Source organism: Chinchilla lanigera, unplaced genomic scaffold (genome assembly GCF_000276665.1).
Source record: "Chinchilla lanigera isolate Chin_1 unplaced genomic scaffold, ChiLan1.0 scaffold00034, whole genome shotgun sequence".
Taxonomy (NCBI): Eukaryota; Metazoa; Chordata; class Mammalia; order Rodentia; family Chinchillidae; genus Chinchilla; species Chinchilla lanigera.
This window is the reverse complement of record NW_004955435.1, coordinates 1,655,522-1,670,174: the sequence shown is the minus strand read 5'-3', so window position 1 is coordinate 1,670,174 and position 14,653 is coordinate 1,655,522. Positions and strand designations below refer to the sequence as shown.

General features: G+C 39.0%; 1 pseudogene; it reads left to right on the top strand.

The window, feature by feature from the left end:
• Nucleotides 1-1,434: 1,434 nt before the first annotated feature.
• On the top strand, nt 1,435-2,062 carry LOC102019950 (annotated as a pseudogene).
• Nucleotides 2,063-14,653: the final 12,591 nt, after the last annotated feature.

Below are 14,653 nucleotides of genomic sequence, written 5' to 3'. Positions count from 1 at the left end.
AAGCCCAGTCGAAACAAACCATCCCGACCCGATTAGTACTGAGCCCAGGAGACTCAGAAGCTCCAGAGCAGTCATCAACGACTGTCATTTTAAACCACTGAGTTTTGAGGTTGTTTTTACAGAGCAACAGCCAATTGATATAACACCACTGAAAAAATGTGAGCACGGACACTTCAAACAGTTACATTAGGAGCTAACGTTGTTCTGTAACTTTTAGTTCTGCTTCATCAATACTGGTTAAATTCTCAGGCAGGAGCTTCATAAATATATGAAAATGACTATATTTTTCCAACTTCAAGTTCATTGGGTTGGGGGACATCTCTTGTTCAGTAGCTCCTATGGAAGTTTTCAGATTCACTCTGCTTGCAGGGCTTGATCATGTGACCACAACTTGACTAAACCACTAGAGGTACTGGAATTTGATATATTCATTGACCAAGCCATACATCATACTTCTATGCTGTGCCTGATTTTTCCCCCAGACAATATTTTGTTTAGTCAGTGCACACAGTTACTACTGTTCCACTTTATGAGCAGTGACCTTTAAGATTAGCTGGCTTGTTAGTTTTCTATTGCTACTGTAACAAATTCCGCAAACTTGAGGGTTACCACAAACTTGGTAGTTTAAAACAACAGATTTATTTTCTGATCGTTATGGAGGTTAGAATTCAAAAGTTAGTCTTGAAGGGCTAAAATTAAACTGTCAGGAGAGCTATGTTTCTTTTGTATCCTTCAGAAGAGAATCTGTTTCCTTGGTGTTTCTAGCTTCTAGAGGCTACCAGGGCTCCTTGGCTCATGGCAGCTTCTATCTTCAAGGCACACAACTCCAACATTTGCTTCTGTTCACACCTGCTTCAGTTCTCTGACCCTCCTGACTTCCTCTTACAGACCGTTGGGATTACACTGGGCCCAGCGTTATAACTGAGGATTTTTTTTTCATCTCAAGATACTTAACATAATCAATTGTGCAAAATCCTTTTGTCAGGTAAGATAACATTTCCTGGGGTCTATGGATTAGGACATGAGCCCTCAAGGCAGAGAGGCAGTACTGTGTTTACCACAGCTGAGACCTCCATTTCTGTGCCCCAGTGGTATTTAGCATTTTGGCCATCATTTCCTACCCAGTAGAATAGTGTCAGGAAGATGGGTAAAACTATAAAAGCGAATCAATAACTAATGCTAGATTGGATTAGAATGGAAGCAAAGGCCAATACGCACCCTGTTCAAGGAGGCAGAAAACAAACCACAAGTGTTGGAGGCTCCTAAAGGTATTCCCGCATCTTATGATAAGACGGAGCCCGTTGTTTTATCAACACTGGTCCACACATTCCCCTTTTCACTCTCCTCCCCTCCCCTCTAACCACCCAGTGCCACTTCTCTATGACTGCCGCCATCTTCATGGGGGGGGGGAAGGACAAGAATGCAACAGGGACTATGGCCCTACCCAGGGACTTCCTTGGCAGCAAACTCTTCTCCTTTACTTCTTTCTCTTTGATGTTCTTAAGACACTCGGAGTGCTTCCAGGTCAGAGCCGTGGCCCTGGCAAATTCAAGCCCCGTAAGCCCTGTGGTGTTCTTGGCTGTCCGCATCCATGGCCGGAAGTTGGCCGCATGAAGATGGAGCTGTTTGCAAATGTCGTGTCCAGACAGCTGAGAACTTCAGGCGGTTCTGCACTGGAGAATTCAGAAAAGATGGGGTTCCAATAGCATAAGGAGGAAGCACCTTCCACAGGGTCCTAAAGGATTTTATATTCAGGGTGGAAATTTTGTTAACAGGGATGGTACTGGCATTGCCAGTGTTCACTGCGGCCCACTTGCAGATGGAAATTTTAAACTCAGATGCTCAGCTGCAGGCCCATTTCCCACAGCAAACAGTGGTCCCCGTACAAATGGCTGTCAGGGCCTTATCCCCTGCTCAAAGTGTGACTGGCTGGACCAGAAACACACAGTGTTTGGGAAATCATCGCTGGACTTCTAGTGATGAGAGAGACTGAGAATGTTCCTACAGCTCCAACAGTAAGCCCAAACTGCCTGTGGTGATGTCATAGTGTGGGGAGATGTAGTCCAGACCAAGACTGGATCACAACTGGGGCTTCCCTTGCTACCTGTGGCTTCCTTGAGTCAGATAAGCTGGACTGGCCTCTGTGTTTGCACTCCTGCCTGCTGCAGAAATATCAGACTCAGAACCAAGGGTGTACATTTAAGTGTTCAACTGTAAGTAAAGGTTTTTGAGTGTGCATGTTAAAATAAAAATGATACTTGGAAAGTAAAATTAGCTACTTCTTAAAATGACTTGATCCTTTGTCAAACACGCTGTGTTATGGCTTGTGTCCAGATGTTTTCCCAAAACCTCATGTGGTCATAAGTGGGGCTTCTCAGAGGTGACTGGATCTAGAGTGTGTGACGCTGGGATTAAGGGTGTGGGATTACTTGATCAGTCCACTGAGTGGTTTAGCGCAGTTCTGGGTGTGGATAGTGGGAAGATCTACCCTGGGTGTGAATGGTACCTTCCCCAAGGGTATGTAGCCTGGATAGAATATGCCAGATGGTAGGAGGGTTACTGTCATCACCTGCTGCTTGCTGCCTTCCTGACTTCTGCCCACCATGAATTATTTCTCCTCTGCAATGTCCCTCTGCCATGCCCCTCCTGCCTTGGAGCCAGCCAGCCATGAACTGAAACCTCTACAGACTGTAAAGTACAATCACCCTTTCCTCCTTTAACTTTGGGTGTTGGGTATTTTGTCTCAGCAACAAGAAAACTGAGACACTACTTGAGTTTGGTCTATTGAAGTGCCCTTTCTGGCTGTCAAAGCTCTTATAACCCAAATAGGAGTTAGTATTCCTCAGCCAAGATTTAGAACATGAAAGCCCCTTATAAATGGCACATAGTACCTTAAAAATTAAACACAAGTCCTCCAAAATCAGATTCCCTTTGATTAATTGCTTCTTGAATCTCTAGGTTCCTACTTGATAAGAGGAAGATTAATAATAGACTATACCCAGGAAGCTTTGATGAAAAAAGCATGTAGTCCTTAGATCCAGGTACAACTGGTTAAAATGGTAGCTCTTATTGACACTCATACTAACTTCAAATTTAATTAATTTTATTGGACTCCTACTATGCGCTATGCACTGTACTAGGAGCTTCAGCTCCCTCAAAAAAAGTATTTTGGCAAACAAGGCACTATGCAGTGATTTTGTCTTATCTTACTAGTTGGCTGATCAGTGGTTTAACTGAAACATGGTAATAGAATACTTTCAAACCCGAGTAACAGAAAACTTAATTCAATTTGCTTCAGCTATAAAGAGAACACACCTGCACATGAAACTAAAAAGCCCAGAGGGACTCTGCTTCCCTCTGGTTTTCACAGCTTCATTTTTCTCTATATGTTGCCTTTGTCTTAAGGTTTTCTCATGGTAGCAAAATGGCTGCCGCAGTTTTAGGTCACATATATTTACATACCTCATTATTCAGACAGACAGGCAGAGAGAGAGATTTTCTTCCCACAGCCATTGACTGGAGGTTTCAATTTTTGATTTGATTTGACCAACTAATGTCACTTTCTTACTGTCAAAATAATCACTTAAGGTAAGGGATTCCATTTGCTTACATGAATAACAAGAAGCAGGGGATGTTATCATAACTACTACGGTTTTTTAAACTAGCTGTGCCCTTTAAAACTTACCACTTCACGCAAAACTTCTTTTGTCAATGACAGAAAATGCAAACCCTTGGACAGTGAAGAATACATTGGCACATGAAGCTGAGGAGTATAAAGATAGAAAAGTCAGGTGGAGCTGGAGTCAGGGATTCAGAATTGGTCAGGAGGCCGCTCCGTTTGTCTTCTCTCCTCTGTGTTGACTATATTCGCTGGAAGTCTCCCCAGAGGTGTTCATGTGCAACTCCTTAGTTCAGTATCCCCAGACAGACGAGGATTCCCCCTTTCCCAAAAGCTCTAGGAACAAATAAAAAACTGACTTGGTCTTCTGTATATTCACTGCTTCTGAAAAAGAAACAATGGTAATTTGGGAAAAACCAGAGATGCTGGTACCCCTGTCTAGCCATTTTACCCCTTTATTCACTTGAAGAGCAAACATTCACTGAAAACCTATCGTAGACCTGGGTTTTGTGAGGTCTGGATTTGTGTCAGGGAATTGAGGCAGAATGTAAGAAAACAGTTTGAGGATAGTCTGGAGATCTGTCAAGCAAGCATCATAAGAAACGATGAGCGGCGTGAGAGGCAGGGTGCAGGGTATCACCCTCTGTTCACCTTGCACAGGAATGAGGAGATGGTAGACCATCTCTGCGCATTTGTGAGTGGGGGTAGAGAGGAAAGAAACAGAGGTTATCTTTCTTTGATTGCTCAAACTTAGGGCTTTGCCCTTTAAAGCCCAAACTTAAATTTCTTGATATTTACATGAACAATTACTTAGCAGTCATCTTAGATATATGGAAAATGGTACAAAACTGCTTAAATAGAGCTGGAAATTAAACAAATTTCAGCTATCTCAAACATTACATAAACATATTTCAATAGATTTTAAAAATTATCACCACAGAATTAAACGTACAATCACCAATCATCACTTCAAAGCAATCAGTGTTGTTGTAGAGACTATAAATTTTTTTTTAAAAAAATGAATTCAGCCCTTCAATATTTACTGAATATAGTGCAATGGGCTATCATCTCAGAATATTTCAGCAATTGGGAAGAAAGCTCTGTGATTCCTTTTTTTTTTTGGAACTCAGGACCTCTCACTTACCAGGCAGGCACCATGCCACGGAGCTACATTCCCAGCCCTGGGAAGGAAGCTCTGGATAGGCTCTATAGTCAGACAATGTGCTCAAAGTCCAGGAAATTCTGCAAAGCCAAGAGACTCAGGTGGTGCTAGAAGAGCAAGACCGATAAACTCGGCAGTTGCTGTAAAAAAAATAACTGAGGCGAACAATTTTATAAGGAGGAAAAGTGTACATAGGCTCGGAGTTTCAGAGGTTTCAGTGTTTGCTTGGTCTTGTTGCTTTGGGACTGTGAGGAAGCAGAAAGAGCGAGACGGGAGATGCGGTGAAGTAACGCTGCTCACATCATGGTGGCTGGGGAGCAAAAGCGGGTGGGCGAGGGCAGAGCGCAGAAGCCCTCGCGGCCCCTCAGTGTCCCCAGTGACCTGAAGTCTTCCCTCTAGGCCCAGTCCCCCAAGTCACCACCCCGCCCCAAAACCATAGACGGGCAGGCCAGCCGTCAGCACATGGCCTTGAGGGGCACTTAGATCCAAAGCATAACCAGATGGAGAGCTATCGGCCTGTAGGTAGGCACTGGGAGAATCACAAAGCAGCGCTGGAGCTGGGGTAAGATGTGAGGCTGGCAGGGAGTCCTTACGCCACTACTGCAGTGCGACACTGTCATAGAAGTGTGTGTACTCAGACTTAAAAAGGAGTGAGATCTGCTACACGACTCAACATAATAATACTGAAAATATTAAGGCAGGTGAAATAATCTTGACATGGAAAGACAAATATTACATGATCCCACTTTTATGAGGCGCTTGAAATAAGCCAAATGTTAGATATGGGAGGTAGGACAGTGGGTATCCAGGGCTAGCAAAGGGGAAACAGGAGTTGTTTTTTAACAGGTGCAGTTGTAGGGGCCAATGAATCATAGCATATTATTTTAGATAAAATAGTTTTAGTAAAAGCCTAAGCAGTGCCTTGGGAAGCCTCCCGGGGCAGTGTCAGAGCTAATTCCCTAGAACAACTCTGCCCAGGAATGTCTCCCCGAGATAAGGGGCACCTAGGCCTAGGTAACCCTCCATGACCCTGCCTGAGCAGTTCCATCTCCTGGCCCTAGGTAAACATTGTAACCCTAAAGGAATGCATAGGTTGTAAAAAAAGGAGACAAATGGAATATAATGGGGGAAACATCTATCATGGTTAGACACATGACCTGCAACAGACCTGGGGTCCCACAGGATGAGAGAAAGACTATATGGCCACTGGGGTCAGTGAATGTAACATCCTAATCTGTCACCATGGAAACCAAAAATGTATATAAGGTGGAACGAAGTTAGGCCCATTTGCCCTCTTCCCTGACTGGCAAATGGGAGGAAGGGTGGCTAGCCTCAAATTAAACTCTGTTTTGTTCTCCATAGAGTTGGTCTCTTGTGGTCTCTTGTGGAGTACAGCCCAATTCATGCCAGGGGATTTCTACCGTAACACAGTTTCAGTCTGGTGAGGTGAAACGGTCCGAGATGAACTGCGGTGACGGCTGCAATGTACTATGAATGTGCCAAACCGAACTGGACACTTGAAGGAGACTGAAGTCGTGGACTTTACTTAGATGTAATTATCACAATAAAAGCATACACTGTAGATGTAATACTATACATGTAATTACTATAGATGTAATTATCACAATAAAAAATACACTATAGATGTAATACTATACATGTAATTACTATAGATGTAATTATCACAATAAGAAACATACACACATGTAAGCGTTCACTCCTTCAACATTACGCGTCCCTACTATCAGAGTTGCCAAATCAAATGTAGGACGCTGAGTGAAATTTGAATTTTAGATAAATAGGGAATACATTTTCAGGGACATATGTCACTTACAATAACTGGAGCATACATGTACCAAAATTTTATTGTTTATCCAAAATGGGACATATTTACGCAGCAAAGGTATGCATTATTTCTCTGAAATTCAAAGTTCATTGGAATACTGCAGTTTTAGTTATCAAATATGGCAACCTCACCTGTCACGTATCAGGCACCGCGGGGGCTGAACTTCAGGGGGGCACATACACGCTTCTGGCCTTGGAGAGATTTTCTTGGGTTTGGCTATTCTTGGATACATTAGCAACATAAATTTTATGCAAATAAATTACTAAACATGAGGTTGCTATAACACCAAAAAAAGTCTCCGAGTCATAACTTTTCAATGCGTAGGTAAAGAGGATGCCTAATTCTTATATTAAGAAGACAGAAAAAGTTCTATGAATTTTAATATCCAACTTTTAGTGTTTATGTATTGACGCAGTGTCACAATAGTGTAATTTTGTATACTTTACTTTTGAAAGAATGTAATGAGGACAATTTTTAACTTTACATTTTAAATTAAAAGATCACATCACTACTTGGGACTAAAGTAATGGTGGTTTGCTTTAAATTTTACAAAAGCACATCTATACACGTATTTATTTTGTTTTACTTCTGGGTTCTGGAGACCGAAGGTCCTCTTGTATGTCAAGCAAATGCTCTACCTCTGAGCTATATTCCCAGCTCTGTATTTTATTTTATTTTTTCCTTAATGAAAAAACAAAATTTCATAACAAAAGAACAGTAGAATAATAGCTAATATACTATATCATCTTCAAAGTAGTTATTAAGAGTACAAGATTAGACAAAAATTCTCTCTTATAAAGAAGACAAGCATGAGGTTGTGAGTTCGAATCTCAGTACCAAGAAAGGAAAACCCAACAAAGAAGAAACAAAGAGATAATAGCACAAAATTTTCTTTTCAATGAACTAAGAGAAACTAGCAGATAAGGAAAATGGGGTATTTATGCACAGTGGAATGCTACTTTGCCATAAAGAATGATAAACTTGAGTCATTTATGGGTCAATGGATGCAATTTGAGAACATAATATTAAGTGAAATATATATTTTATTTTTGAGAGAACAACCACAGTGCTTGCATAATAAGTATTAATCCCTCCCCCAATCTTAATTTTTGTAAATCATCAATGGGTTCATTTTATTTTATTTTATTTTATTTTTTCCAGTACTGGGCAATGGGTTCATTTTAATTGCGCATAACTCTGGTATCATTATTCCCGTCTGAGAGTCCTCAGTGGCTTTTCCCCACTTGAGAACAATCCCTCCACACCTTAGCTTGGAAGTCAAGTCCTCTAGAGTGCACCTCATCTCACGTTTTTCCGGCCTGTCACCCTCTGTTGTGTTCCAGGGAGTGAGCTACTTTGTCCTCAACAGGCTTCCATCTTTCGATGCCTCTGCCAGAAATGGATCTCTTCTGCCAGCTCATTTTATTTCTTGAATTTGTTTTCATCTTTTGACATAGCTTCAGTAGTGCAGCTAGGGTCTGAGCCTCTCTGGGCATCTCCACCTTCTGTATAAGGGAAGAGACAAGCAGGGAAGCCAGTCAATGCAATTCCTGGGCAAGCAGTCTTGTGACTAGAGACACTTCTGTATTCAGATGCACTCAGGAAACTCTTGTTTAATATTAAATATAGTTCAAAAGAACTATGTTATTATCACATAATTTTCATTTTGCCAATAACGCCACACCAAATTGTGCTGCCTGGGGTGGATTGCACTCCCTGCCCCCAACCCCAGGAATGCCCCGATTTCAAATAATTTTTTCTGCTTTCACTAAGACCTACTGTGTGAAATCTGTTTGGCGCTGCAACCCAACACATACAGACAGATCAATTTTAAAAGCAGAGTAAACATTTAACGAAAGCACACTGTCTTTGCTCTTTGATGGGGACAATCACACGTCCTTTTTGTTGCGTTCTATTCTCTATCATTATATTACACTGAAGTGATGTCGGTTGCATTTGATCAAACTGTTTCTTGGCCCAATTATGGATTACTAGTCTTGAATGGAAGCATTACTTTAGTGCTTGTCTGAAATGCTCCCTCTTTTACAAAGACTTTCTTCCTTTTCTCTAAATCCTGTTAAGGGCTTTTCATTACTGATAATACTTTTTAACACAACGCTTTATGTTGCTGTTCATGGGCATTTTAGGCTACCTGTAAGACTGCAACCTTTTTGAGAGTAAGTGTAGGACTTTATCTTTTGTTCTCTTCAGCACCTACAACAGAGTGTAGTCTGAGTAGAAGTTAGTCGAATGAAAGAAACCTAATATTAGTCAACACATGCTTCACCCAATCTGTTCTTAAAGATTTCTTCCTCTTTTAGCTGTATGTGATTTAGGGAAATGGCGATGAAATCATCATCATAGTATTCTCTATTTATAGTCAATTTATGGTGCTCCTACTTCTATCAAATACCACACGTTCTTGGAAAATGTCCTGTGCTGTATTTCTGTACTCAAAATTACTCACATGAATTAGTACTTTTCATAGCATTTCTGGGTCTTATCTGATGAAGGAGATGGTGGGAATTCCAATTTTAGGTTCAGAGAATAGAGGAGGACCCCTGACACAGCAGCAGCCTCTGTCTCTGTTATTGGGACCATGTAATTAAAGGTATGATAATAAAGTGGAAATAAAGAGAAGAAAGCCACTTGAATTGAGGGTAACATTTTCCAGAAAGGCAATACACAGTATCAGGAAAACATTCAAGGAGGGAAACCCTTGAAATATTTTTTTAAAAAGACTTCAAAGAGGATACCCAAGACATGCAAATGTTTTTTAACATAAAAATCTTCAAAGAATACATTTCCCATGCAATGCTTAAAATTCTCAAAGGGCCTTCTTCTGGAGTAAAACTCTTTGAAGGTGAAATCTCTTCAATCATATGAGTTTTTCAAAGAGAAAATCTTTTCCAAATTTTCTTCAATCCAGGGACATTTTTAAGGAGGAATTATTTCAGAAATAGAAAAAGTGCTTTTTTAGTGATGTGTACATTCTTGTGTTTCTCCAAGTAAAGCCCTTACAAATAGTGAACACAAAATATTTCTAATGATATACATGACTGTTAAATTTGGCAACAGAAAAAAATAACAGCACTGCATATAATACATTTCAATGTAAAGTCTTTAAAAATGTAAATGCTTTTTTTCATGGTTATTAGACACATCTATCTAGTTAAAATAATAGAAACAAAATTATTTTTAAGGATCTTCCTTTTGGTTCAAAAAGAAAGCAAAAATTATTATATGTGTTTCAACTTAATTTCTAGGTTTTATTCTGAACCTCTGATGAAAACTTACTGGCAATTTCTCTTCAACTGTCTGTGTTCAAAGCTAGTTTTGACAGATTACTATAAAATCTAAATAGAAAAATTGTCAGGCACATTGGGTCAGTTCCACTGTCCTCAGAGGCCAATTTTATTTCACTGGTATCAGGAGACATACTTCTGTGGCCAGGCCATTCAGTCATTTATTTAAATAGTCATTTAACAAATATTTATTGCCATTATTACATGCCAAGTCCTGTACCATGTGTCATTCTCCACGACATGAATATAAAATCTTGGGTGTATGCCCACTAGAAATATTTTCTTTTCTTTTCCTGTTCTTTGGCAGCTGATGATACTGTATTAATAAAGGAGATGTTGTCATCAACCCTTTATAATTTAGGCCTTGACCCCTGCTCCAGACTAGATTCTTGACCTGGCTTTGTATATCTAGAAAATGCATTCAGCCATTCTGATAAACAAAGAGCTATCATTATGATTTCTAAAATTAATGCAGTTAACATTAGTGGACAAGTACACTTCACCTCTGGGGCATACTTCCCAAAGATTGATAGCTTTAGTCTAATCACGACACATCAGAAATATCCAAATTATTTGGAATTTTTATAAAATACTTAACTGAGAATCTTTTAAAGTGTTATCAGTTCAAGATTATGAAAAATATGGTAAGACTGAGACGTTAGCACAGGTGAAAGAGCATTAAGAGACATAAATAAATGAGACATGGTATTGCACACTAGATTCTGGGACAGAAAAATGCTATTAGTGGAAAACTGGTGAAATACAAGTGAAGCTTAATAGTGTCAACAACATTTTACAAATGTTAATCTCATAGTTTAGACAAATGCGTCGTAGTTATGCAAATGTCAATAGTAGGGTAAACTGTGAAAAGTATGTGGGAACTCTTTATACTCTGTTTCTCTTTCGTAAATCTAAACCATGTTTCCACTGTTTGAAAACCATGTTACCTAACAGTATGGCATGGTATCGGGCAAGCAGGACCTCTAGAAGCGACATTTGAGTCTTGAAGGCTACCAAGTGCTGCCTTAGGTCATGCGTCAGCTTCTTGTGAAGTAAAATAAATAACATTCTTATTCTTTTCCTTCAATTGCGATGCTGTCTAGAGGGTTTGCAGGACACCTGACAAACAAAAATCACATATACATGGCCCAAGACTGCTCAAAATATACTATCTTTGGACTAGAAGGAAACAATTTTCTCTATTAGTTCTTTTTTTAAATAATTAACAAATTCAGTGAGCATTCACTGACACCGAAGATATCTTAGTCAGTAAACATGACACTGTATTTACAAAGGCTGCCTAAACACAGCTCTTGTTCCTAGGGGTCTCAATCACCTTGTCGGGGGCAAGACCTGTGTTCTCCCAAACCCAGTTCTTTTTTGAGGGACCTACTCAGGCAAGATTCTTGGTGTTTGGAATACAACAGTGAACAAAACCTACAAAGATATCTGTTCTTGAAGACCTTATATTCTGTCAAGAGTGGCTTTAGGGGAGATGATCCATTTATAACCATGAAAAGATATTAGTAAACCATGGACTGTCTTATTTAAACGCAGACTTTACCTCTGTCAGTAGCTTTGGAGGGGAGCACCACTGGCAGATTCCCTCACAAGCTGTCACTCATCACGCCAGACTTTCACTCCTGCACAGCGAAGCAAAGGTGCCGAAGAAGCTGGACACAGTGTGATAGAGTCCTGGCTGTGTCTCAGCCGACAGAAGTCCCTCCTGGTTGAGGAAGCCAGCGCTGCTCTTGTGGAGGAAATCTATGATGTGGCTGGAACCTGGGAACTCGTGGTCTGGGAGGGTCTTTGGGGTTGCTTTCTCCATAGGCTAGCAAGCCCCCCATCTACCCACGCCACACCAGCTGGCTTCTCCATTTGTTCATATCTTTCAAAATTTTCAGCAGCGTTTTATTCTTTTCCTAGTGTGTCTTACAAATGTCCCAGTAGTGTCTCTTGATAAATCACACTAAAATACTTTTCTTTGATGTTCTTGATTTTTTTCAGGTGTACAATTGTAATGATTTTAAAGCATGCTTTCTATTTTGTCAACTAATTTACAGCATTTATGTACTGTAGTTTTTATGTTGTGCTTTACTGTATGTAGTGACCTCGTGTGACTGGTTGTTTTCTTCTTGCAGGCACTCTTTCAAAATTATGTTCATGTTTACAATACAATAATAATAAAACAACTTATGAAACATGCTTGATGCAAAATTATAAACATAAAAAATAATTGCTACATTAGATAAACAAAGCACATTTGAAGGGCTGTTGCTAGTGTACTGAAGGTTAAATTGGAGTAAACTGCAGTGTTTGAAATTAACTGACAGATAAACATGTACTTAAGAGCCTTCTAAACATAATAAATGCTGTTTTTTTTTTTTTTCACAAAAAGTCTTACCTTGACTAGTTCAATTTTTTTTTACCTCTACTAAAATAGGACAGTTGTATAAGATCTTTTGCCATAAAATTTGCTTTGAATTTCACAAATCAAGACATCTTTTATAAATCAGCTAAAAAATTCGTAGGCTCTAAGACACAATGACATCTGGATTTTGTTGGCTGGTCTTCATGTTCCACAACCTGAATTCACTTTTAAAACCATTTTAGAAACAAAGACAACAATAGGTTAGATTAGAAATTGACCAGTAGGCCATGTATTTATGTTCCTTTCTTTTTTTCAACTCCATTCTCCACTTTCAATGTAACTGTTTAGTGTCACACGAAAACATAACAGGGTAGCTATTTTGGCCTCATCTTGCTTTACTGTTCTTATCATTCCCAAAAAAAGTTAAAAACTTTTGCTAAACCTCCCCCCCCCACATACCTGATAGAATATGATAGATTAAGAATTCTATAAAGGCCTACAGGATTCTCAAACCCTAGAGAAGATTTTAAGGAAAAAAAAGTAAAATTTCAACGCTATTGATTTATTCAGTCATATTCCTTAACATCCGAGAAACAGACACAAGTCAGACTGGAAGTGCAAGAGAGTTACTGGGGGAAGGTAAAGGGGGAAGAGCCAACATAAATGGAAATAACATTCAGACAGTAGACCTGGTACTTGCATTGGAGCGGAAGAAGAAGGGTCAGTAGGAAGTACTGCACACTCAAACCCAGGTCTAAGGAAGTTTTGATCATACCCACAGACAGTCCTTGGGCCAAAGTTGCTTATTAAGCAGTACCATGTCTTGTAGGGTTATGTTCATCCCCACCAAGTGCAGACATTTGGAGTATGGCCTTGTTATGGTCAGACAGGGATACGGTAGACCTGCAGGGGTATCAACAGCCAGAGCTGCTAGCGAATTTTCTTCTCACGGCAGTGTATGTGAGCAGCACTATTCTGGAATATTTATAAATATTTATAAATAAATTTATAAATAAATTCATTTGGAATTTATGGAATATTTATAAATGGAACATGTATAAATAAATTCATTTGTTCATTTTTCATTTACTCTTTTATATATTGATGAGAATGTATAAAGTTATAGAAAATGGTATTGAGTAGTGCTCCGGTGCAAATGTCTCACAGTAACCCTTCTGTAAATGAATTTCTGACTACGTACAGAGTCCACCAAAAATGTACACACTTCAGAAAGCAAAATTTAAAATGTCTAGAAGCTCATGACCTCCACTTTGAGCACCTCTTGGCATTGTAGAGGCCAAAGGTAACTTGCATCAGTCTCACGATGTCTCAATATATTTAGTATTGAAGTATTTCTGCAAGTTTTTCTTTTCTTAATGTTTTAAAAGATTTTTTGACAGGCTCTGTAGTAGTGACAAATCAATAATCTAAAACAGCAGTGAAAGTGGGGGAAAAGATTGTTCAAGAAATATGTCTGGGACAATCACTGGGCTGGCAGAGTGGTTAAGGAATTGGACTTAATATCCGATAGACGTAAGAAATATGTCCAGGACAAAATCATCTTGAAACTTTGTTTTAAGTTGTTCCAACTATTCACGCTTTCTCTCTTTTATTAGGAAGTTTTCCTTTTTCTTAGTTGAAATCTTGTGAAATAAAGAAAAATGAGCTACATTTTTCTTTTATAGTATTTGGCTTTATAGAATTCATTCATAGAATCACTCAGTGAAGATTTGCTGACTACCTACTGTGCACCAGAAATTGTTGAGTAAGCGTTGTACTTTCCATATTCATGTATTAGAACTATCACAGATTTGCCCTAGTTGGAGAATACATGGGCTAACCTGAATTAGTTAAGTCCAAACTATGTACTTATTTAAAAGATTGCAGTAGAAATGAAAGATTTGATGAGTAGAGATCTAAAAGATCATTACAGACAAAGTTTAACTTAAAAACACTGAAATATTACAGAAACAGAAAGAGGATCTGCATTTAATTTCATGTTCAAAAAATTAAATTCAAATTTATAAAATGAACCTGGATATATTTCTTGGATAATCTTTAGTTTTTCCCCCCCACTGACACTACTATACTAAATTATTGGCTTATATTTTAGGAAAGATTTAAAGTAGGCCTCATGAGATATTTTTATGCATGAAATAAAAAATTAGTATACTGTTTAAGTATATGAGAACACACATATATTTCAAGAAAAAGTTTGGCAGAATCATCTAATTCTGTTGAAGTGTTATTGATTTTTAAGAATGCCTTCTTTAAAGTTTGAGGGTCATAGGTGTCTTTGCAGGCCTCTGATATCTAGCATGAGTATGTATACTAATGTTAATCACTAAAA